Raw genomic sequence first — 22,328 nt, 5'->3', positions numbered from 1 at the left:
CTTTGTTGGTTGGGAGTTTGATGAGTTGCTTTTGCTGGAGAAGTTTGACGTCCTTCTCCAGGAAGATGATGAGATTTGACCACTTTTGTTTCTCAGTGATCTCTTCCTCACAGACTGTTGCTAGCCATTTGTCCAATCTGGTGTCGTCCAAGAGTTGGTACACTTGATCCAAACAATCGCCGTAGTAAAGTTGATTTTCAATTTTATGTTGCTCAGCAAGAGAAATTAAGTCTCTCAGTACTTTGATCAGTCCAGTGATAGTTCGTAAGATTTTGGCAGGATCGTGTCTGGTTTTGATTGGATCCAACTTCTTTATGTCAGCAAGTTCCTGACAAAAGCCAGGGGCGTATCTAGGATTTTTAGGATACCCTGCAAAAAAGATTCAGCTATATATAGTGATTCAGCTATATATAGTGTCTAAGGAGGGCCGACCATGGTTGGGCCCGACGGGCCAGAAAATTTTTGAATTTCGACCCTCTAGATTGGCTAAAACAGCCACCTTTTTATGCCCAAGGTACCATGAATGAAGCTGGTAAAACTAAGATAGTTTTTTGGGTTAAAGTGTTTTAAGAACCAATAAAAGAGTGGCCTCTAAAATATGGAAAAAATGAAGGAAAGAGAAAGGAGGTGTAAAAAGAAAAAAAAAACTATCATGAATTTTTTTAAGAACTTTTTGAACTTTACACAAAAAAGTGAAAAAATGATAGCAAAATAATACAATAGCACACAAAAGATTATAAATTATACAAAAATCTTTATCTGATCGTGATGATAGCAATAACAATAATAATAATATTTACCAAACTGTCTAAAATTTTTTAATATAATTTTGATTCTTATTATATGTCAAATTTATTTATCTTATTGCTGCCAAAAGGTGACTTAAATGATTTCAAGCAGATTAATAATAAAAGCCTTTTGCCATTTCAAATGAAAATTTAGAGAAAAAGAGCAAAACTATTTTATTTAGACTGCTCAAGAAAAGAGTATTTCATTAGAAAATTGATTAATGTGATGCATTAAAGTATCCAAAACTAGAATTTGTACTGAAGCTGAAATCTCTATAGTTGGTTCATCTTGAAATTGTAGTCTAGCCCCATTCTGGTGTCTCGTTTGGAACTGTTTGCCAAATCAAGCAGGGAATCCTGTACCAGGGGTAAAAAGCCCCAAATCCGAATTGAAAACAGACCATATGTCATCAGAAACTCATTTATTCATTATGTACATAATGCAGCATGTTTTATGTTTGGTATCAAAATTCAGTTGTTGTGTTATAAATTTTATATTATATATAAATACATTATGCATCCAAATTCATTTGCATTGGCAATTACATGTCAAAATCAAATCAAGATGTACTTTCCAGAGATGATATTACATGACAAATATTGATATCCAGTTTACAGGGAAAATTTTGAATCGAAAAACTTCCAAGAAACTAAATGTTAGCTACACATCATCATTTTGATTGAATTATTCCATTCTGTTGTTTCCTTTAAGTTAAATATGGTTTCACTCATCTTATTAGCAGACTTTGTCAGTGTTTACAAAGATTTCGTACCAACCACGTGAAGGTGCAAAATAATCCATTGATCTAGGGGATACTGGACAGTATGATGGCAACTAACCTGAAAGTATATAATGAAGAGGGAATTAGGATCACCTACATATTTAACAAACACAAAACAACAAAATTTAAGTCAAACGACAACTGGACAACCAATGAAATTAATCTTATATAATAACCGGCTGACTGTGGGTAACCGCCAGCCGCAATGCTTCGTGACTGAGCCAATCTACTAAACTTCTTGGATGGTTTTTTTTGGTTCTGAGAATAATACTTACAATTCAGGAAAAGGCCTTGTTTTATTTTTCTTGTCAAATTCAATTACTTGATATTTGCTCTTTTCGACGTTGAAAGTCATCTTTTTCTTTTTCTCCATTCTTTTACAGTTGCGTATTGAAGTTTCGATTGTCTTTACAAATCCTGCATTACAAATATCATCTACGAAAACGAGTGGTTCAATTTCAATTGGACCGTAATTGTAGATAGCTCTCTCCCCCATCTTGTTGATTTTCTCTGTAGATACCGCACATAAAAGCGGGCCCCAGATCGTGCCCTGTCTTACAATCTCAACCGCAGTGAATTCATTTGCAGGTCCAGCTAATGCTAATTCTTTAGACAGAAAAAAAAAATAATAAAAAAAAAAAAATGTATATGTATCGTATATGTACTGATCCATCAACGTCAATAACACTATCATAATTTCAAGACTTAAAACTCCAAAAACTCAAGAACTATTCGATTACAGATCTAACCATATTACACTTCACACACTTCAGTAATGAACTGAGATTGCAACATTCACCAATAACAAACATAATTGAGTTAAAAAAGGCAGAAATAAAATTGGACTCTCAAAAGAACATAAAAATTGAAAATGTCAACATTACGTCTCTTCCCTGGTAATATCATATTACCAAATACTTAAAGTCATAAGAAAAAGTTTATTCTAAAGTTTAAACTAAAAAGTGAAAAGGATCCCAACTGGGAATTTTGGGAATCTTTTCTTAGAACTGTAAATTTAGAATTTGTACAGTATTTTGTTCTATAATTTTTCTATATAATTGTCAGTGAGGGGTAAATCACTTCCAAGAAAAGTGCACCATATCGAAAGATTTTCGCAATTTTTTAAAATTTTAGGGGTTTTTTGGCATTGTGAGGATTTACGGGATTTTAATTGGGCTTTTTTTTGCGATATTTTGAGATTTTAGAAATTTCTGAGATTAGTTTGGTATTTTTTGAAAATATGTACAAGATTTTTTGAGTGATTTGTGCCGCTCTGTTGTTGATAATAAGTAATTATTATTAATTATAGAGTATGATAGGCATATTTCTATTCACATGCATCATTGTTACTGTCAAATGAAAATTTTTCGACTAATGTTAAAGCTATCCATAGCTGTCAATAAGAAAAACGACAATTTAGAAAATCAAATTTATGGCAACCAATAAATTGTTTTTTAAGATTTAAAAAAAGATTTTCGAAAATTTGAAAAAAAAGTTAATTTTCAAACAAATTTTTTTTCGTAAAATGCGATCTTTTTTTTGAAAATTATCTCACAAAATCCTATTTTTTACGCAGTTAGTACCAAAATTTGGCAAATTTTTAGTGGGGGGACCACCTTTTTTTGCAGTTAGTACATCTGAGTACTAAGTGATTTTATACAATTCATATGGCACACCACCACGATACTAACCGGCATGATGTCTTGTACTAACTGCTTCACCCCCCCTCCCCCTGGAGAAACGCAAATTAACGTCAAAACACGTAATTCCGTTTAAAAGGAAGAAGGATGACATCTGCTTGGCTGACACTGTCTTTAAAAATAAAAACCCAAACTGAATTTCAATATAGTATTTGTTCATTACTTTGTGGTGTTTACGTAATGGGCAAACGACTATTCATTTTTATCATAGGCACAGTTGATTTCAGATTCTCTTGAAGCTTTTTTCATGGTCAAACTTAGAATTTTGTATTACAGTCTTTAAAGTTCATATGATGTTGTTATCGTTGTCTATATTACTTAGGTTTTTACTTTCATTTGTAGATGAGAAAAAAGAGGTGTTGGCAAAGTATAAACAATTCATTGACAAGCTGCTACCACTCATTGAAGAGAAAGATCGAGTAAGTTTACAAATTTTTACTTTATTAAAATATTATTTAAAAAATGTAAATTAGACATATAAGAATCACCGTGTGCCGTTTGAAAAACAACCTGTATTTTTATGCTTTCTCGTGCATAAATAGTCAACTACTTTATGTTTTAATTACTGTTTATGAAAATACAAAGCTAAATATTAATCATACAATCAACTTACCTTTTAGAACTACATCCCAATCTTTACCATCATCATGGAGCTCTCAGTTTTGAACATTGACAAAGTTGTGATCTATAAAGCGCAGAGCCGGACAAATGCGTTAGTGGAAGCGCTCTTTACAATCCAACGCGTCAAAACCGGTCTTCACGGGTTCCGGACCTAAATTAGCACACTGTTGAAAATAATTCGAAAAAAATTTAAGCCGTCAGGTACTTTTGCAATTCTTAAATGAAACGATCTCCATCTTGAATATATGATCAGGTTTTTCTTTCATTTTTACAATTAAAAAGTAGCGACTCTTGCCATCTGACCTGGCATATGAAATTTTATCCTTATATTTCTTTTGATGAAGGAAAGGAAGCTGAAGACGAAGATGAAGACGAAAACGAAAACAAAAACAAAAACGAAGACGTAGACGAGGACGAAAACGAAAACAAAAACAAAAACAAAAACAAAAACGAAGACGAAGACGAGACTCACACTGAAGGAGACGACACCGACGAAGGAGACGACACCGACGAAGAAGCCGAAAGATATTCACGAAAATTAAAGAAAGATAAAAAGCAAACAAAAAGCAAACAAAAAGCAAAGAAACAAGATGTATCGAATATACATTATTACCCGATGAATGAAAGGTATGTAACGGTTCACCTACTGACCTTCGAAAAATTAAATCCAAAGAAAAGGGTAAAACTTCACAACAATAACTTATTATTCTTTCTTCGTTTTGGATACTGTTCTCGTTCTGTTGATAATGGCCCTTTGTGGAAACAATTTTTCAGGTGTCTAAAGGCTGTAGAATTTTTTTCCAGCATGCCACCAAAAATTCATGTTATTAATTTTATATATATAAAGGTTCTCAAAGAAAGTTGACTTGGCCAATTCTAAAAAGTTGTCGCTGATATCAAAAGTGAAAGAAAGACTAATGAAGGAGTTTGGGGAATATGATTCCGTGAAGGTAAGGGATAGGGTCTTGCTTTCATCCTTTTCGTTTTCACTTTCATGTCATCCTTGCATAATCAATTTTCTAATTTTATCTTGTCACTTCCGTTCTAGTTTTAAGTTTGTTTGTTTATTTATTGATTTTTTTCATTTATTTATTTGTCATCTTTCGCAGCGAACTGGATGAGACGGTGACTGAGTTGCTCAAAAAGAATAGCCCTTATTCCATGGCCAGTCATTTTAAATCTAAAATCGTGTTATTATTGTTATTACAGCAATACGTTACCCCTAAAGGACACAAGAAGCTGGAAACGACCTGTCCTTACCGAGATTGCCCTACGGGGTTCTATGGACCAAATATCGCTACCCACCTCACGAGCAAGCACCACTTGTGGGATAAGGAAATGGCTCAGATGGAGCAAAATTATCGCCACAGGTACTTCATTTTAATTTAATCGAAAACAGACACCCGTGGTATCGAGGTAACTGTATTTTCTATTATTGACACCTCAGAAGTGAGCTCAGCCCTAATATTTTTATTCATACAAAGAAAGAATGGAATCTCGATCTCCTTTGTAGGATAAATATTTCATACACTGTATAGGATCATTTTTTTTCAAGATATATTTCATTCTTTACACAGGATGTACAATTGGTGCACTCGATTAAAGGCCCATGATAGCACAAGACCGAAGTTGTGCCGGGGTTGCAACAAGTTTTATGACCGTCTAGATACTCATTTAAGAAGCAAACCACATAAAATCAAGGACGCAGCCCAGATTAACATTGAAACCCAAGCCTGCCAACGTAAGATGAAAGATTTCCTCAACTTCCGTGATTCATTTCCAAGAATGAAACACAACACGTAAGTATATGAATTTCCTTCATTTTCTGTTTCGCAGAACTTGTAAATAAACTTTTAAGAGTGCAGATGGGCTTGGTTTAGCTATAATTACTTTTTTTCTTTTTCCAATGGAAAGTATTGAGTTAGTAACTGACTTAATATATTCATTGATCTTATTGCAAAGAAACATATTTTGTTTTTTTAATCTTTATATAGGTTACCATCAACTTTATCTTCATTCGAAACAAGTACGTCCAGGCGTAGTTCAATTTCAACGGCAAAAGAACATACGTCAAGTCCAAAGAAAAGAAAGACTGGGTATGTCATAATATTTTGCACATTAAAGCATCAAGTCTTATTTAGAACCTTTACTAAGGTTTCACTCTTTTCAAGTCATTCATTATTAAGTCCAATCCATCTTTGAAAACGTGAATGAAATTGTACTTGAATGTGGAAGACTTTGGCAAACCATTAAGAATAGGGCAGGATATAGGGCAAAACTTATAGTTTACGGGTCACTGCTTTTTTCTTATACAGTTCATTGAAATCTTTATCGACGGTAACATCAAGTTCGCGGTCATATCGTCAACAAAAAAGCACGTCTCCATCTCCAAGATGTGGTTCAGCCTCACCGGAGGCGCCGGAGTCGCTTCATTCCCGATCTAGGTTAGTATCAACATCATAAACTCATTTGGCCATAAATCCCTTTGTAACGGTTAGAGATGAAAAAAAGACATATCACCTCAGCTTGGCAGTTTAAACTAAGATCAACCCTAATCTTGGGTAATGTTTTAAGAGAAATGGTTCCACCTCAAAAATCAACCCTTTTTTGTTACATTGACATATTCGAACATACAAGTTTATTGTTGTCTCCTTTTATATTGAATTGTTAACCAGAAATTAAAATCGAACTTATTTTTGCATATGTCCACGTAACAAAAAAAGGGTTGACTCGTGAGGAACTCAATGAATAAGCATAAGTCTTTTATTTTGCAGATCGTCGGCAACGTCAACTCAAAAAAAGTCCATGAGAGCATCAAATAGTCTCGCGTTTTCCAGTCTGGATCACGTGGCTGTGTTTGAACTACAAGACTACATTTTGATGACTCCTGACCACCATGTTCAATTTTCAACCGATAAACGTGTACAAAAGTATTTATTCCAAAACGGAAAGACACTTTTACTCAATTTTGAACAATGGATGGTATTATGCTGTCGGATCTCGCCTAAAAACGCCAATGAGTACTACACTCACGTCTTGAAGGTAATTTTTCCCTTAAAATTTCTGGATGATTTTACTTTAAATTTTCTCTTAGAAATTATTTCCTAAAGCTTTTTTTCTGTTTTAACTGTTCTCGTTCTGTTCACAGTGCCTCCTCGTGGAAAAGATTTTTGAGTTGTTTAAAAGCTCAAATATTTTCGCAGCAAGTCATTTAAAACATTCATCATGTGTATAATTGTTATTATTATTTTTAATTTTCAGATTTAGACAGCTCTTGATCCTGACCTTAAAACCGGTTTAAAAACTGCTTTAACACCCGAAAACGTTTCAGACCGGTGGTATCGCAAATACGTCAGAGACATCGAAGACGAACTAAAAAAGCCCATTCACATGCAGGGAGACCTCTATAAGCCAAATACCATCACGGCGAAGTTAAACGCTATCATGAAAATGTTAAAGTTTTGTGTGGTCAAAAAGATTTTTTACGGGCTGGTGTATGACGAAATTACACAGTTCAAAGAAGTCATCGCTTCGTTGACCGGAGGTTGGTATAATAAATTTCTTAGCATTATACAAAAAATGTCTTTTTTCATCGCGTTTAATAAATTTCAAAAACATTGAAGCCAAAGGTGAAATGATGAATAAATAAAGAACGGGATAAAATATTATTCGACTTTAACTTCTGACCTCTAGATTAGATTTGTGATTGTATTTTATGAGACAATTCTTACCATTTTAGGACTGAGCGGATTGATTTCAAAGCGTCAACATCAACTTAAACAATATAAGTTGGACAACCTGTTGACGTCTAACCATTTCATTCATTATGGAAACACCTCATACGTGCAATGCGTCACGAGCGAGCTGTTGAATGAAAACACCGAGTATAACTTGACAAAATCTTTTGCAGCTCGCAACGTTCTCCTTGTGTTGACCTTCTTTCACCAATGGTGTCCGGTAAGAGATTTTGAATTTTGGTACGGATTTGAATTAAAAATTTCCACGACTTTCTTGTTTGACTATTTGAATTTGAAAATTTGAAACGTAGTAGGTTTAAGTGATACTCCAATTGGGGTCAAATTATCATGGAAGTTTAACTTCTTTTCTAGGGCCTCAAACCTGATGGAAATGTCGCTCTACGATTTCAACGAGGCTAAGTGGGACGAAGAATTCAATGCATTCATTTTACGAAATGAAAACTATAAAACTTCTATTTTATACGGAGCAAAAATTATCGTTCTCTCGAGGAACCACTATAAACTATTTAAAATGTTTATCACAAGGTGTCGTCTCTTTTTCATCGACAAATGTTTGGAGAAGAAAAAAGAAGACTATCAAAAGTAAGTCCGTATTTTCTTGATGAAATGGTTTCAGTTCAAGAGTGATTTTCCAGAAGGAGCTATACAATCATCAGTGGTATAATACTCTGTTCATGTACATGTTTCCGATTGATAAAATTCTATTTCTGTCCTATTGACAGTCTCATTAGGTGAAAATATTCTAGTTATTTGGATAAAATCATAGGCTAAATGCGAATCTTGTGTAAACTCTTAAAGGTCTAGCCTTTAAATGGGGACGGGAATTGCATGTGAAAGTTAAGGGCCTTTTTTCACTTGTCACAATCTCTATGCTAGTCTTTGCTAGATACTAAGGTTAGGATTGTACGAACAAGCCTAACAAATACGCTGAAATAAAGAAGTTGGGTTAGAGTTAGCCTGTGTCTCAATGCATTACAAACAACCAATATCTTCTTTTTTACAGGAAAATCTTTTTATCCCATGTAACACATGAAGTTCTTAACCAGAACGCCACTACAAAAGCCATCTCGAAGTCCATTAAGGAATCAGAAGTACTGAAGTTCGGCAATTAGGACCAAAGCGTCTCCCCTACGCGAATTCGAATTGCAGTAGCGACAGAATTCGCGAATAATAAAGGTAAACTATCAAGTATTTGAACTATACTTGTTCATCAAGAAATGAAACCAATTTGACTGCAACTCAAAGAGTTAGCATGATTTTTAATATTGTAATTGTCTTTGCGTAACCTTTACCCGAATGACGGTTTGTATATCAACTTTTTCAAGATCGCAACTTCTTTTACATTAGATATTGATTTTGATACATTTGCCACACACTTCATGAAGCACAAACCTTCGACCTCAAGAAAGTTTTATGTACAGAGGTACATGCAGCGGGAGGCAATTTTGATCAGTTTGAAATGTTATGATGTGAGTAAACGTTTGGTTGTTATACCCTTTAAAATATTCTGTTGAATTTTTTGAGAGTGTATTATCCTTTCTTGAGCCATCAAAACTTTGCTCTGAAATTACCAATTATTAAAACAAGCGTATTTTGGAGAGGCTTTTTATCCATTCTATTCTACTGTTACTTTTTGTGCATGTGGAGAAAAGTACTAATTCCTTGGCAGCCCAATATTGTTTACATTTTTAGAATCTTTTTCTTTTTTTGAAGGCTTTTGGGATTAACGAGAGTTTACGGAAGGCAGCAACAACCATTCGTAAAAAAATCAAACCGGGGAAACCCAAACCTGAACTCCTTCGTACATGGATGAAAGACAACGCAAAACGTTTTGCACAGGAAAATGGTGTTACAGACAAGGAATTGAGCGATGATGAGCTTGAGCAAGAGCTTCAAAAGTTTGAAAGTAAGAATATATTTTCGAACTTCGACATTAGCAATTTTGTAAAATTGTGTTCCTTTGACAAATTTAGGGTTGGGTATAAGAATACCAAAACTCCAACATTGAGATTGAAATTTTGTACAGGGTTTGTCTTAATTTCAAAATTATTATATTATCCTGCCTCGTTCTTTTAAAAATGATATCTATGAAAGTCAATCCCAATTTTGTTTCTTCGAAATGATATGAAGAAATTTATTTTAAACTCCTTCTCACAATTTAAACACTTTTTTCCGTAGAATAGAAACTCACCAGAAGGTCAGGCCTTGCGAAGAGACATGAAAAAGATTTTACATGGTGGTAAGTATGCTTTATGCCTTTAAAGAGTTGTATTGTATTTTAAGGATGTGGTCTTTTAAGGGTATTCTACTCATCATCTTGATATGACAAATTCAGGTCTGGAATTTAGAAATCAAAAAGTTCTTTTAAAAACAGCAATATTTTTTCACAACTAACGGATAACACCCCCTAAAAATTAGTTGGTGTCAACAGGAATATCAACCCTGAATTAGTTTTCTCGACATACCATGTTCAACCTACTTTTAATCTAGATGATGCACCATCATCGACCATTTCTACCGAAGAACAAAACTCCAAAAACGATTCACAAGAAACAAGCACATTCTTAGCGAAACCCAAAAAAAATATAAAAGAAATGGAAGATTTTCAGAAATCAATTGGTAATTTAATCTCTTTATTTAGCTTAAAAAGTTATTAATAATGTAATGATGAGTTTTACATAAAAAATTAGAATTGTTTTCCATTGCATCAAAGTTTAAAACAGTACCGAACTGAATAATGTGAATTTCTGTAAAGCATTCTTTTCCATATTCAGGGTTACCCACCAAACGACCAAAACTTACAAAATCGGTGAACGTCGAACAACAATTTGCGTACCTCTCCGAAGATGACGAAAATGAAGATGAAGATGGTGAAGATCGAAATGAAGATTACGAAAGATCATCAAAGCCAGCCGTTCATTTTTGCGTCGACGAACCGACGGAGAGTAAGAAAGGTCATTTATTCTGGTTAATAATTCGATATTTTTTTGATCATTTTTTTTGTATCATTTTAGTTGATATTTTTTTACTTACATATTTAAGTGCATTTACTTTTGATTTAGCGTCTTCAAAACTACTTTAATTGGGGAAAGTTCTTAAATAGCACTCTCTTGTACTAGTCAATGATGATATTATTCGATACTATTCATGCATTTTTAATATCTTAGAAACTGTCGAATCAATTGATGAAACTAACAAGGACGAGGCCACGGAGGTTGTTGACTCTAACGCAAAAGGTATAACACTGAGTTTACTGTTTAATTCTACATGGACTTTTGTAAGTTTATTGCACAAAAAGTTTTGGCTGAAAATTTCGATTTTTTCATGGAGAAAAACATGAATTTAATATGACGCGTTCAAGAAACAAAAATAGGGTTGAAATTAATGAAATTAATGACGATGGCGAGGCAACGGTTGTAGATCCTAACACAAAAGGTAGGACAACGAGTAGTCTTTATTTTACATTCGTAGTTGCTTTCGTCTTTTTTTTTTCATAACCCAGGAATCCCTTTAAAATACCAACCCTATTTTTGTTTGTTGAACACGTCATGTGAAATCAGGTAGATAAGTAGAGCTCAAACTGTAATTTCTTGTAGGGACCGACTCTCTGTCATGAAGAATTTCCCTATTTATTTTTCTTCTATTCTAGAATCAATGGATGTCTCTCATAAATTACAGATCGCCAAATACTATGATCATCAAAAAGGTATGAACTAGCGTTTTCACAAATGAAGGGCTCAAGTATGACCAATTATTAACTAAAGATAGGAAATCTGATTCAAAGTACCACTTTACTTCACTACACTGCGATCTTTAGAGTAATGTTTAAAAATCGGAGAAATCGAAGGTCTATTTTTGTAAAAAGTGCTGTAAAAGTTTTTAAAAGCACCCCATTCTTTGGGTGAATAAAGCCCTAGTATGTACAATTTTAACACAAAATTTTTTTTTTAAGATAGTTGTTCAAAATAGGATAATTTTGGAAATGTTTACTTTCAGCTCCCTCAATATCCCGCCACATCCCGCGTGAGCTCCCTCAAAATCGGAATTGGAATTATTCCGGATTGGACAGGAGTAGAACTTTGAAATTTTCACTGAATATTCGCTTTTTAGTTTTTCATCAGATAAAGGAAGAATCACGTCTTCAGACATCATCGATTTTTCTTTATGACCAAAATTGAACATTTTTGAATCCGATTTAAGATCGCCGTGCTACAATCTATTTTATCGCTGAAGCATGAAGTTGATATTTTTTCGCTTACTTATTTAAGTGCATTTACTTTTGATTTAGTGTCTTCAATACCTATCCATGTCGCACAGGACATTTGGATAAAGTGCCAAAATATAACGACATCAGAAATCGATATTTTTATCGATCACCGTAAAGAGCTATTAGAACACTTCACGCATGCCTGGTAGATGCGACTCCTACCGGTACAATGCCTTTTATGGCATAGGAAATAACCAGTCAACATTATTACCGGTAAGTAGACTGAGGATTCACAAAGTTACTCGATTTCTCAGGACTTAACTGATTTGCATTTCCAAAAACTTGATAATTGAGCTTGCATGAATGATTCCGATTGGAAGATTGGATCATTTACTACTTTGTACTTAGATTTTCAATAATCCTAAAGTCAATTTAGATAGTCAATATAAATGTTATTTTTTTTCAAACCTTATGTTAGGGTCAACCATTTTCCTATTAGCTGTGGCGACATGAAATTACCTTTTTAAATTGAACTATTATGCTTTTTAGAATAAACACGAAGTCGTGGAGTCAAAAACCTTGAACAAAACTGTTTTGATGACGCTACCGTCTACCTTAGTTATTAAAGGTAAGCATTTCGATTCTGAATTTTAAATTCCCATTTTCAGCACTGATTATAAAGAGTTGCATTTGTGACAGGGTTGTATATTTTTCTAATCAAGTTGGAGAAAATGTCTTTAAGTTTACTGAAAACACGCATTATAACGAAGAATTTTCACTTTTTATCTATAGAATTGTTGAAGCCAGATATACAAGAATACCTCTTTGAAAAGTTGCGAGACGAGATACTGCCCCCCGAGTTCCAATCAGTTCAAATGGAGATGGGGTCATGTAACTTTGTAACGTGTGCCCTGATTCCATATGCCCTGAAAGTCTTTTTGATGGATGCTTCATCAACAAGTGCAGGACAGATTGAGTATTTGATGGAGTTCTGGAACGAAATCAAGAAAAAATCGGATGATGAAGCAGACAGTAAGTGTAGAATAATATTATTAACTTTGAAATCATTGACAAGGTCACTGTTTACTAAATCTTTCGGATTATAAATATCAACACTGAATTTAATTCTAAACGACTGCTCCCTCATGGATGCTTGCAAATATAATTTTAATCGGGGTTTCCTTTTAATAATAATAATAATAATAATATCTTTCTTTAATGTTGGGGTACCGTAATTACAAATCAAGTAAATTTATAACTAATAAAATCCAACAATATCAAAATAATAAGTAAAAACGACGAGATCCTTAGGGCCAATTACCTACAGATGTTACATGAGCATTTAGAGCCTTTCCAACGTTTTATCTCTGTTTTAAATTTGGCTAGAGTTTGAATGTCATGTAATTTCAACTTCTTAGGTAATTGGTTCCACAATAAAGATGCTCTAAAGGATAAACCGTAAATACCGAAGGTATAGCGAGTAGCTTCAGGGAGAGTTAAGAGTTTTGTGGATCTTAGTTTGTATACCACTGTTTTTATTTGAAAAATTTCTGCCATGAAGCTTGGACTCAAACCTTTGATTGATTTGAAAATTTCCACCATCAAATATTGTAAATTTTGAATGTGGATTTTTACAGTATTTGTACGGTTTAATAAAACTCCATAGTCTAAAGAAAAGTTTGAATGTACCACACGTAAAGCCCGTTTATGCACTCTGTTTATTTCATCGTTGGATGCTCTTGAGGAAAACATCCAAATGAGGGGGCGATATTTAAGATGACAAAGGATGTATGAGTTACAGAGTGTGAGGGCTTTTTCGGGATTCAAATATTTCCTTATCCTCTGAAGAGCTGTAGTATTCCTACTTACAGTAGAACATATTTTGTCTACATGTTGGTTAAAATTCAGTTTCTCATCAAAAATAATTCCTAGTAGCAAAACTGAATTTTTTGCTTTTATAGTAACATTCTTATACTTGATTGAAATATTAGAATTATCAATATTTTTTCCTAATAGCATCATTTGGAATTTTCCTGGGTTTGCAACAAGATAGTTGGATTCGAACCAAGATATTAAAATAGTTAAATCGTTTTGCAATTTTTTCAAGACGATATTTTCAGTGGTTCCACAACTATCGATAGTGTTGTCATCAGCAAAATTGCAAATGTCGCATTGCTCTACAAATTTAATTATATCATTAATAAAAATATTGAATAGTAAAGGACCTAAGATTGAACCCTGTGGTACTCCTGAAAGTATCTCAAGCCATTCGCTGAAAATTGATCCAATTTTAACCCTTTGCTTTCGTTTTTTTAGGTAATTATAGATAAGAAGCAAAGCTGGACCCCCGATTCCATAGGCTTGTAACTTTGCAATAAGTAACTCATGGTTCAGACAATCATAAGCTTTTGACAGATCCATAAGGACAGTGCCTACAATCTCATTTTATCTAAACATGCTTGCCATCTTTTGAGAAGGCGTAACATAGCATGTTGTGTGCTGTGACCTCTCCGAAATCCACAGAGAAGTTTGCTAAATTTAGGTTCGATAAATGTGTTAAGTTGATTGAAAAGCACACGTTCAAAAACTTTTGAGATTGCTGGCAGTATGCTTATGGGTCTGTAATTCACTTTATCCATCTCGTCTTCTTTCTTAAAGACGGGACTGATGTCAGCAAATTTTAGTTCGTTTGGAAAAACGTTGCTTTGGATTGATGAATTAATAAAATTTGTTATAAAATCTAAATAAATATCGACTGATAGTTATATCAGTATATAGATATTAATCGGTAAATCACCACTGACAGATTTTCTTGGATTTAGTGAGAGGATGATTTTACGAACCTCATTATTATCTACACATCGAAATTGAAATATATCTTGGAGATTATCATTACAAGTCTCTGCTTTAATCTTAATGATACTGGGGTGATCTGAAAAGTGATTAAGGGCTTCGAGAACTGGCTCAGAGAATTTATCAAAATTCTTTCCAGTATGTTTAATGGGCAGAGTTCTTGTAATGTCTCTAAAGTATTTATTAAATATGTTAACAATCTTTTGATCGTCAGAAACAATGTCATTTTTCTCAGCTAGGACAATTTTGCCTTGGTAACAGCCTTTGTTGGTAAAATAAGGCTTGCACATATTCCAGAGGGATTTTTCTTTGGTAGTATCTATACTCTCAAAATAAGATTTTTTTTGTTTTTTATTTAATTTTACTACCAAATTCCTCTGTTTATGATAGGCTTGGATATCCTCAGGAAGTTTTGTTTTTCTTGAAATATTTTTTAAGCGAGAGCGCTTCATGATTTGCTTCCTAAGTTCCTTTGTCATGTGAGATTTGTCATTGCCTCTGATAGTCTTTTTCTTTAATGGGGCATATTTATCCAAAATATTAGTAAATATTAGCTCAAATTGACTATAATCTATCGGTTGGAATATTCTTAAGGTATGAGAAAGTTCTAAATTAAAATCAAAGCCTTTAAATTTAGAAAAATCTCGATATTGAATGGTTTGTGGAGGTAGACTTTCGTAGCCTTCTCTAAACATAGTTATTGGCATTAGATGAAAATCACTTAAATCAGTCTCAACAGCATGGGAATGTTGAAGGCTAGACTTGCAGTTTGTTAAAATAAGGTCAATGCAAGTTCCCTCTGGTTTTTTGAAGCAAGTTTTTTGTTGGATCAAATTTGATAAGTTATATCTATCCATGAATTGTTTTAAGTCAGTTTGAGACGGTTCAGTGTTGAAATCACCTAATACTAATAAACGATCAAATCTACCTAAGAATTCATTCATGAGGTCCGACAGTTTTTCAATGAATTGCTTAATCTTAATTTTTGGATTTTTGTATATGGCTAGAATGAGCCAACTGTTTTTCTTAAGCCGTAATTCAAATATAATAATCTGTATGCCTTTGCTACTGTATATCTTCAGTTTTCGAGATGCAAGACCCTCTCTTATATACACCAACATACCCTCTGATTTTTTATTTACATCAACTCGGTAAGGAAGCTTAAAATTGGGTTTTTTCAAGGAGGCGTTGGTTGAGGCAGCATCTTATTTTGTTTCTGCAATAACTAAGATATCAAGAAGATGGCCAGTAAGGGCAAACAGGTTATCAGATTTGTTACGAAAAGAATTTATGTTTAGATATCCAATAGTCGGGTTTTTTGACTTCTTTCTTAGAGAAATTAATTTGTCTAAGTTTGTGTCTTTCGTGCGTCATTCCAAGTCCCTAATATATTTGATAAAATTTTGGGCAAGGCGAGAATTCCCATGATTGTTAAGATGAAGTTTACCTCTTGAAAGCTGGTTTTCTGTAATGTTACCGTTGTCTATAAGATCAAATTTCATATTTTCACACATTTTCTTCAAACCTGTATTCAAATTTGTAACTTTATCAGGACCATCTGGAGTATCAGTACGAACAACACAGTTTGAAATTACCAATTTCGTTCTTGGTGAGATCTTCTTCGCAATGCGATTTATAGCTTCCAAGTTTTTCGTTGTTTCACCATCACTCGTAAGGTCATTTGTTCCACCATGGATGATCATGACATCAGCCTTTTTCCTTCTCAAAATAGGCTTTATGTGATCGATCAAATCCTCCGTGTTAGCACCGGGGTGTGGTCTGATCTTTACATCATGTTGAAGTTTTCTAAATCCAACTTCTTTCTGGCCGTTCAGCATAGAGTCTCCAATAATATACACCTTTTTCCTTTCTCTCAAATTCTCTTCTGTGTTCTCTTCTGTATTCTCTCTTCTTTCATCTGGTTTCTCGTTTTTGCGTTTTTTAGAAAGGGCTTTCTCTTTTTTATCTTTTCTGTCATTTGTATTGTCTTTTTTATTACTTTCCTCTGTAACAGTGTTCTGACTTTCTGATTTTTTATTACCATTAGTGTTTCCCTCATTACGAGATAACAGCATTTCGATTAGTTTATTTTTTGAGATCAACTCTTCTCTAAGAAAATCTATTTCTTTTGCCATGTGATGGATCAGGTCTTTGTGATCATAACTTTCTAAAGAAAAGGACTCCCTTCCAAAAGATGATTTTTTAAGTGGTGCAATACTTTCCATAACAAATTCATGAATGTCCTTTTTGATAGTTGATGCAATTTCGTCAACGATGCTTTCTTTAAAGTTCTCCTTGGCTTCTTTAGATTTGATATACTCAGCCATATCATCAATATATGCTTCAGCATCCCTCAGTGAGTTGTCATGATTCTCCATTTTGTAAAAGTTCAAATTCAAGTTTGTAAAAGTTCAATTTCTTACGCCCACTTCGTACGAAGTCAAAACGCGAAAAGAAAAATAAGACGTAAAAAATAGAAAGCACAGGTCGAGGGATGAGCCTAAATTCTCTTTCTTATTGAAAACAGACCAGAGTTTTAAAAGGTTACTTTTGATAAAGTTGACATAAAACTGAAACAAGTCTCTGTTAATGACTTTGGCAATCATTGGTATGACATCAAAAAATTTCTCATCAAAATCAAGTCCGGTTTGCTGCCAAGCTACCGACACGATGTCTTCCATAATTTGAATAGCTACACTTTCTTCTGCGATGCAACAAAGAAAATCAAGAAAACTGACCTCTCATGGAGTAGAATGTGTAAGATAATTTCTAGCAATAATGGTTTTCTTTAATGTTTTCTTTATTGTGGGAATTACTAAAATTCAAAATTATATGTAAGTTACGTGAATCAATATCAGAAAAAAAATTCTCTAGCTAGAAATATATTATTCTTTCCTCTATACTTTATAGATTCTTTGTCAGATTCTGTGGAAAGCCATATATCCAATTTGGTCAGCGAAACATTCCCAGTAGACAATATAAAGGACATCACATATCGTGGCGACGTCTTAATCCCCGCCGCATTCAAGTTATTTGTCGTGATGCACTGCATGTTAAGCACAGATGAAGTGCAATATTTTATTGACAATTTCTGATTCGACATTCTTATATTCAATAAGATTCCTAATTCAATAAAATTTAAAATCAACAAGAAAGTCTCATAAACGACGCTCTATAATTTGATAGGCTTATTGGATGAAATTCCCCTTGAGATGGAATAAGAGAGGGTCAACCATAATACCAATGCCCCACAATTGAGTTATGGAAAAGGAACTGTGCATATTTAGACTAATAAACTAGTCGTATTTCACTGAAGTTTCCCCTGCCTACACACAAACCACTCCTGCAGCTGCAACAATTTTTTTGAACCTACCTTGTAAGTCCAAAAAATTAACCATTTTGTTCGTTCGTTTGTTCGTTCATTGCCAGCTTTTCTCGAGATTAGCTCATTAGTTTTTGCTGATTTTTGGCACAATAACACAAAATGGCAATGCCCAAAATGTGATGAAGCCCAATTTCTAGAAAAAATTCAATTCCAACCAAAAATGTCGGAATTGAACGAGAAAATCCAGTTTTTTTAGCATTTTTTTGAGATTTCATCATTAGTTTTATCTGATTTTTTCCATAAAGATGCGCATTAGCAATGCTCAAAATATAGCCGATGCCGATTTTGAGTAAAATTCTTTTTTGGCCAGAAATATACATTAACATACATACATTAACATATACTTTTGTTTTTAATGAAACTTTGCAAACTGACGCAAAATGGTACTATCTAACATGTGACAGAGCCCAATTTTCTAAAAACATATATATCTGGCCAAAAATGCTGCAAATGCCTTTCGTGTTGTTTATTGAGGTATAAAATGAGCTCTTGCAGTGTCACAATTTGGACATTCAAATGATTCTAATGTTCAAACATTCGAATGATTCGAAATGTTCCATTATAGACTTTTCAAATGTTTAGCTTTTTTATGCATGAGTACATAAGTGTTAGTCCTTCAGATTTAAGAATTACTGTAATCTTTTTTAAAGATAAGCTATAAATAAAGTACAAAACAACAAAAAACAACCCGAAAGATATTCCAAAGCTTTGTGATTGCATTAAACGACCAGTACTCGAATACTCTGCATTCATTTACATCAACTAATCAATTGGAAATTTTGAAATTTTCTCTGGCAAATTTTGTAATTGGTGATTGGACTGTCAATAAACAGAAAGAGACAAGAGGAAAGTAGAATTCAACTCGTTAGAAGAAGGAAGAAAAGAATAATTATTTTATATTACTAGGACATTCTTGTAACTTAAAAATTCTTGTTGTCAAAAAAAAAGACATAAAGGAGGCATAAAAGAATAAAAATAAACAAATAGAAACAAAGAAAACAAAAAAAAAAAAACAAAGAAAAAAAAAACAAAGAAAACAAAAAAAATGCCCACAAAAAGAGCTTGTAACAGCCAAGTCCAGCACAGGCACCGTCAGGGTAGTTAGTAGCTACCTTGGCAGGACTATAAACGCCACGAAAGTCAAGCACGGCACAACTATAAACGCCACAATAGTCAATCGCGGCACGACTATAAACGCCACGTAAGTCAAGCACGGCAAGACTATAAACGCCACGTAAGTCAAGCACGGCACGACTATAAACGCCACAAAATTCAAGCACGGCAAGACTATAAACGCCACAAAAGTCAAGCAGGACTATAAACGCCACAAAAGTCAAGCAGGACTATAAACGCCACTCAGAATTGCAACGTCAAACAGAGCACAAAGTAAAACACCACCCAAACTTACAATACTTTCAATGCCAACATACAAATAGAAAACCCTTTACTTACGATACAAGTTTTTTGCTATTCACTCAGCTTACTTTAGATGGAGATGTAGAATTGAATCCAGGACCAACAAAAAATTCATTCAAATCTCCAAGTGGTAGACCAAAAAAGTCAGCCGACTTTTCCATGCCGTTGATTCTTAAGCAATATCTCCTTGAATATTGCTCTTGATGGTCATTTTGTTTGGTCAAAAAATCTACAAAGCTTATCACATAAAATATTGACTTTGTTTTTGAGTTCAGAAACTGACTTTTCTAGAAGTTCAATTCTATCTTCATGATGAATGCTATCTTCCTCAAGAGAAAGAATCCTTTTTTCTGTTTGGCAAGACGATTGTACAACTTGGTAAATAGATTTTTAATGTCAGCAATATCTTCTTTAGTAGCCAATTTCTTCCCAAACTCAAGTAGTTTCTGCTCTAAAATGTCTTCATGCTTGGCAGCATCAGAAGAGTTTCTTAGGACTCTACCCTGACTCATGATATTTCCAAACAAATAGCAAGTAAAACAACCAAATAATCAGCAAAAAAACAATTTTTCAATCAAAGATAAGCAAAAAACAAGCCAAAAATTTCAAACGCCCCTCAAATCAAACACGCTACATTGGCATGACCGTCCAGTTCCGTGTCAAAAGAAAGATAAACATTTTACAACCTGTTTAAAATATATTTTAAATAAAAAAGATTGACACGGATTCTTTTGATGTCTTTTTAACTTCTTTTTTTTTTCGTCCATAGATTGGTGAATGCTTCTGGAGATCAACCAATCACAAAAGTTTGAAATTCAACTTTATTATTTAGCTATATCGTCTTCGAGTGTTTTAATCTACTAGCAAGTTGAGTATTTCTAATGACTATTATTGCTTATGTGGGACTTTCCAAAACGTGATTTGTAAATGGTTAAAACCCAATGCTATCTACTTTATATCTTAATTTTACTTCTGCAGATCAATCTTGACGATGGATAACGAACTTCATTACCTATTTTATACCTATTTCATATATCTACATACACCCGTCACGAGACAACAGGTATTACTTATAGTAAATCGGATTTATTTTTACTTATCAGCGTTTGAAAAATCTTTTTTGCGATGCTTCCAAGAATAACTTGTAACAGTTACTGTAAATTTTCGTCAAAACTATAAAGTGTATTTTAAGCAAAATCCGATTACTTGCTAAAATTAATTATGTGCGATATTTACTTTTAACTTTTCCTGTTTTTACTTGTAGGTCCCAATCGACTATTCTCTACAAGACCAGAAGGAAAACGAATGATATTTTAAGATATATAGTATATTCTAACAAATGTACAATATTCTTCTTCTTTAAGAGATTTATACTTTAATATGACATATCTCTTTCATCTTTTATTGAAAAATCCATTAAACATTCGGTTGAAGTGGTTCCCATTTCCAATTATTTTCCCAAGAAAAAATATTTATTCTAAAGCAAGAATACGCAATAGATTATAGAAAGGTAAGAGCAAAGTATCCACGTCTGGACTAATTTCCTCATCGAATCAAATAACTAGACTTTACAAGCAATTGTCTTAACCAGTCATTTCTCTGCCCGACTATACTCTTACCAGCGTGGTCAGCCACTTGAGGAGTCGAGCTAAACATCTAAATTGAATCTGCTCGATTAAGTAGTACCACCTTTCTTCGGTCCCTTTTACTTGAACTTCTTTACCCTTAAAGATTATTCGCATAAGTAATATCACTTTTATCAATCCCCCACTAGAGCAATACTTTAGGCGTACAAACTTTGAAACTGTGAAAATTCTTAACAGGGTAATTTGCGAAAAATTCCTAGAACAATTGAAAATCTTGGAAACTTCGAAATCGTAATAAATATAAAACTTTTACTCTATTTTAAAGGTTAAAGAATTGTTTTGTCGGATTCAGGGAATATTCGTTACTTTCTACCTAATCTTCGTTCAAAATTGCTAATTTTTATCCAACGATTCACGAAAGTTTATGTTCGCGATAAATATTTTTTCCTGAGAAATACGCGAATGTAAAAGTTGTGAAGTTTGCGATTTTTCAACCTCGCGAAAGTTTTTACGCCTAAAGTACTTATCGGGAAAATAACGATTCACGAAATAAAATCCACACAAAAAGTTTCGCCAGTCGCACAAACAATCGAAAAATAACATACCCAAGCAATTTAGGTTTTTTAGCTTGTTAATTTGTTCGAGGTTATCCTCTTTTCTCGGTCTCCTAGGACACAAAAAAACATTAGGAGCCAAAAAATCACTCAACATTAGGAAATTGATTACTCGAAGGATCTGTTTTCGGAGGTCCCGGCCGGCAAAATTGTTTTTCCGTAAGCGGTCCAAGCCCTGATTTAGCGGCCCAAGACCTGGGAAACTTGCCACTTTTGACACTTGCTTTTTGCCATGATTTTAGAATTTATAGTGGTGCCGGACCTGAATTTTCGGCTTAAATGGTTCTAAAAAACTAGTAGAACACATTCATCAGAAGATCATCAAATTGAGGTACTTTTCCATGGGAATATAACGGTTCGTCTTAATCAGGGCTTGGACCACTTTTTTAGCGTGGGCGGCCGCTATAACAGATAAAGCTCAGCGTACTGTGCCAGAAAACAGGCAATCTGTTATCAGGTTACTCTTGAAACTCTTATCAGCGTAAAATCTGATGTCAAATGTACGTCATACGTTACGTTCGAAAAGTAGATTCAATTTTTAGTAAGTTCTTTAACCTTATATGGAAATTCGAATATTCGAATATGATAATTAAGAATGTTCTTGATATAAAGAATGAA

The 22,328-nt window shown here is 33.7% G+C and overlaps 1 protein-coding gene and 3 long non-coding RNA genes across 5 annotated transcripts in view; all 4 read left to right on the top strand.

The window, feature by feature from the left end:
- Positions 1-22,328, top strand: part of LOC136810947 (zinc metalloproteinase-disintegrin-like EoMP06) — a 179,583-nt gene that overhangs the window by 17,438 nt on the left and 139,817 nt on the right. The window lies entirely within an intron of this gene.
- Positions 5,645-6,245, top strand: LOC136811010 (uncharacterized). The gene is made up of 3 exons (XR_010847191.1): positions 5,645-5,690; positions 5,886-5,987; positions 6,207-6,245. It is a non-coding gene; the product is annotated as an uncharacterized lncRNA (long non-coding RNA).
- Positions 8,767-9,533, top strand: LOC136811009 (uncharacterized). The gene is made up of 3 exons (XR_010847190.1): positions 8,767-8,825; positions 8,997-9,118; positions 9,363-9,533. It is a non-coding gene; the product is annotated as an uncharacterized lncRNA (long non-coding RNA).
- Positions 20,539-20,894, top strand: LOC136811008 (uncharacterized). Its single transcript, XR_010847189.1, has 2 exons — positions 20,539-20,573; positions 20,775-20,894. It is a non-coding gene; the product is annotated as an uncharacterized lncRNA (long non-coding RNA).

Source organism: Clytia hemisphaerica, unplaced genomic scaffold (genome assembly GCF_902728285.1).
Source record: "Clytia hemisphaerica strain Z4C2 unplaced genomic scaffold, Clytia hemisphaerica genome assembly, whole genome shotgun sequence".
NCBI classification, from domain to species: Eukaryota; Metazoa; Cnidaria; class Hydrozoa; order Leptothecata; family Clytiidae; genus Clytia; species Clytia hemisphaerica.
The sequence above is the reverse complement of the archived record's forward strand: the minus strand, read 5'-3'. Positions and strand labels throughout refer to the sequence as shown.